The sequence below is a fragment of the Microtus ochrogaster genome, chromosome 7, assembly GCF_000317375.1.
Source record: "Microtus ochrogaster isolate Prairie Vole_2 chromosome 7, MicOch1.0, whole genome shotgun sequence".
Lineage (NCBI taxonomy): Eukaryota > Metazoa > Chordata > Mammalia > Rodentia > Cricetidae > Microtus > Microtus ochrogaster.
In genome coordinates, this window is record NC_022014.1 from 5,765,569 (window position 1) to 5,770,060 (window position 4,492).

The following is a 4,492-nucleotide window of genomic DNA, read 5'->3' on the forward strand; positions in this document are numbered from 1 at the left end:
ACTAGCTCTGTAGACCAGGCTGGTCTCGAACTCCCAGAGATCCGCCTGTCTCTGCCTCCCGAGTGCTGGGATTAAAGGCGTGCGCCACCACCGCCCGGCGATATCTCTCTTCTTGCTCTCATCTCTGTCCTTCCTCCATATCGACCATCCCATTCCCTCAAGTTCTCCTCTTCCCTCCCCTCTCCTCTTCTCCTCCTAACCTCCCCTCTCCCCCACCACCCCCATGTTTCCAACCCTGCCAGTCAATCCTGTCAGTTTCTAATTTCCAGGTAGGTTTATATTTTTTTATAAGGTTCACCTTATTACTTAGCTTCTCTAGGATCATGAACTATAGGCTTGCCCTGTCGTCAGACTGATGGTTATCTTAAATATCACCATAGAGTCTTCATCCAGCAACCAATGGAGGCAGAGGCAGAGACCAACACCGGACCACTGGACTGAGCTCCCAAAGTCCGGTTGAAGAGTGGAAGGACCATGATGGGTTCACCCAGTGAAACACTTTGTCTAAGCTAATGGGAGCTCACCAACTCCAGCCAGACTGGGAAGGAACAAGCATAGGACCAAACTAGTTCCTCTGAATATGGTTGACATTTGCATGACTGGGGAAGACTGAGGGACCACTGGAAGTAGCACCAGGATTTATCCCTGCATGTACTGGGTTTTTGGGATCCTATTCTCTTTGAATGTATACCTTGCTCAGCCTAGATATAGTAGGGAGGGTCCTGGACCTTCCATAAAGCAATGTGCCTTACCCTCTCTGAAGATTAGATGGGGTGGGGTGGGAGGGTGTGTGGAGGGAATGGGAGGACGGGAGAGAGTGGAAACTTGGATTGGTATTTTTTTAAATCTAATAAATTTAAAAAAAAAAGATTCTGACCCATCTGATCCACATGTGCCTTCTATGATTTCTTTTCAATCACAGCCAATTCTTTCTCAGTTTCAGCTGTTAGTCATGCTTACATGAATTATCAGATTAGGTGTTATCCCAGAACCGAGTCATAGATTGGAAATGTCTCCTAGCAATCTTTGAAAGTCATTAAGAGTCCACAGTAGATCTCTCCTAATTTGTCCTTTTTGGGCACCAATCTCTTGCAATTTAAAATAGTTCCACACTAGCCCAGAGTGGGGTATAATAAAGGTTTATTTATCTGGTGGTAAACTCACATAATAATGTTCTACAATCCTCTGTGTGCTGTAGGAACTGGGACCAAATCCAGCAGACTACAGGCTTGTGCATGCCCTTCGTCTGCATTTATAGTACAGAAGACCATGCCCAATGGGCCAGAATCCCAAAGGCCATTGACTGAAGGGGTTCCCATGGTACAGATCCACAAAAAAAGTGCACAAATGTTCATGGTATGAATGTTCATATGTAGTAGAAATTAAGCCAACATACTCTGACAAAAATTGAGTCAGTCTTCTCTGGATTCTCTCCTCAACTGGACCTTGACTTTTGAACACCTGCAGCCTCTTTTATGGATTTATTTATTTGTTCATTTGAGTTTTTGCGGGGGGGTTTTCTGTTTTGTTTTTCAACTAAAGCCACGCATCACCATCACCCAGTCTCTAATGAAGAAGAACAAACTCCATTTTGAGAAAACTTCATTTTAGAAAGGACCTAACTAAGGGGGGGGGGAGCAAATGACTGTAACCCAGCAAAGGCATAAGCATTCCCAAGAAACTGTGGCAGTCCTGATCAAAGTGACCCACAGGGTGCCCAGACAACATCTGCTTGCTTCAAACATCCTTGTAAGTATCTGATTAACTGCTGTTTTGAAATTCTTGTCTGCTGACAGTCACTGTTTTGAAATTCTCCTATACCCCAACTAACAAATTCAAAAGTTGTATATTTTCACCCAATTTTGAAACACCAAGGCTTGTGCCACCCTGACTGCAGCTTTCCCCTTTAAAATACCCTTATCCTGAAGCCTCTGGGCTGTTCTCCCCTATCAACTGTGTGTCAGAGTGATGGATTATGGTCTGAGTTAGCTAACTTGTAATAAAAAAAAATCCAGTGTGTTTGCATCAAATATGGGCTCTGTGGTAGTCTTTTTTGGGGATCCCTGATGCGGGCACAGCACTACCATCTCTTGAAGTTTTCCTGTCCATGAAGAAATCCTGTCAGGTAAATTTCCATCCTCAGTATCTGACTGAACCCTTATGTTAGGTCACCCTGCCTCCCTTCAGCAAGAATCTCCTTAGGTTGGCTTACCCTGCCTTCTCTGTAATTTTCACCACCACCACTAACACCTCCACCACCTCTGCTACCACCATCACCTCCACCACCACCACCTCCACCTCCACCACCACCACTAACACCTCCACCACCTCTGCTGTTGTGTTTCCTCTCACACAATACAAATGATAAATGTATAACAAAACATGGGCAATAAAAAGAAATGAGGTCTGATATAGGCTACAACATTGATGACGCTCAGAATGCTATGCTTAGTGAAAGAAGTTTTTACATAGCCGGGCGGTGGTGGCGCATGCCTTTAATCCCAGCACTTGGGAGGCAGAGGCAGGCGGATCTCTGTGAGTTAGAGACCAGCCTGGTCTACAGAGCTAGTTCCAGGACAGGCTTCAAAACCACAGAGAAACCCTGTCTTGAAAAATCAAAAAAAAAAAAAGATGTTTTTACATAAAATGTCTAGATCTACCCAGAGCCAGGGAGGCTTCTCTCTTTAAAAACTGGGTGTCTTCCCCACATGTGCATCTACCTGTGCACCACATGCATGTAGTACTCATGGAAACCAGTAAAATGCATCAGATCCTCTAGAGCTGGAGTAACAGAGGTTGTGAGCCACCATGTGGGTGCTGGGACCCAAACCTAGATCCTTTCCGAGAACAGCATGGGTTCTTGCTGTGAAAGACCTGACCATCTTGTTTTGGGGAGGGTTGTGGAAAGATGTTTTAACTTTGGGCTAGAAACACTGTAGAGTGTTCAAAATTTGGTGAGCTCTGTGAGAACCTGGAAGATTCGAGGAAAATGCTGAGAGCTATGAAGATGAGGGACACCCAGCTTGTGCAGTTTCAAAGGGAAGCAGAGACTCTACTGGTCCATTTGAGTTTGATTTGTTTTGTTTTCGTTTTTGGTTTCTGGTTGCTCTGTGTAGCCTTGGCTGTCCTGGAACTCAGTTTGTAGACCAGGCTGGTCTCGAACTCACTGAGATCCATCTGTCTCTGCCTTCCAAGTGCTGGGATTAAAGGCGTGCGTGTGCTGACTGGAGAGCGACCTGTGAGAGTTCCATTCTCTCCTTATACCGTGTGACTTCTAGAGAGAAAACCCAGGTTGTCAGGCTACACAGCACGTGCCTGACCCACTGAGGCATCTTACTAATTCTTCCCAAATATCCGTGTTCAGCTGCGGCTGTCCGTACAGAAACAGCCCAAAGGTAGGAACGTCAGGGCTGAGAAGCTCCACAGCCAGTTCTCAATGCAGCGACAAGAGGCGTGGCCACATCCCCTCTTGCCTGCCCCTGTATGTTAGATCCTTCTAGGCCAGAACTTAAATTAGACCCTGATGAACCATGTGCAGTCAGGAAAGTTGGGAGTTCAAGAAGGCCAATCTGTGTGTATGCCTGCAGGCCAGAAGAGGGCACCAGACCCCATTACAGATGGTTGTGAGCCACCATGTGGTTGCTGGGAATTGAACTCAGGACCTTTGGAAGAGCTTAACCTCTAAGCCATCTCTCCAGCCCCTTGTCGCTGAAATCTACACCACCAACCATTGGCGTTCTGAGAAGGTCTGAACATAAGGCTCACTGGTCTTGAATACACTCTATAATGAGCCTAGTCCCTGACTTGCAATGTTTTGTCTGTGCTTTCCAAGTCCTGGGATTCTAAGTGTGTGCCATCATGCTTAGCTATCCTAAGATCTTTGCTGGAGGACAGGCTTCCGTCAGAAGTACAGTCAGCCTGGTGAATTTCCCAGGCTGTCTCTGCAAGCTCGAGGTCACCGTAGGGTCACCACCCCACTGACCTTTGAAACCAAAGATTAGTTCTCTCCATGTTTGTACCTTTTTTTGAGACAGAGTCTCTCTATTATGTAGCTCTGGCTGTCCTGGAACACAGTCTATACACCAGGCTGGGCTCACAGAGATCCACCTGCCTCTGCCTCCCAGTACTGGAATTAAGAAATGTGCCACCACACCCAGCTCATGTCTGTACGTTTTATAGCAGTGCATTCAAGAAGTGTGAACTTGACTAAATATGGCTTCTTCTGCCTGTTTTTATAGCTGCGGAAGCTGCCCATGTTGTGGCACAGTTATGAATCCTCCCTCCCATTGCCATATCTATTGTTTTATTACATTATTAACAGAATGGAGGCACATGTGTGCACATGCATTATGGAGAGCAGAAAGACGCAGTTTCCCCTGTCTACCATGTGGACCCGGGGACTGAACTCAAGTCATCAGGCTTGGCAGCAAGCAATCACCCTTGAGGACTCTTGCTAATGCAGTTTGTCTGTTTTCTTTTTTTTTTTTTTTTT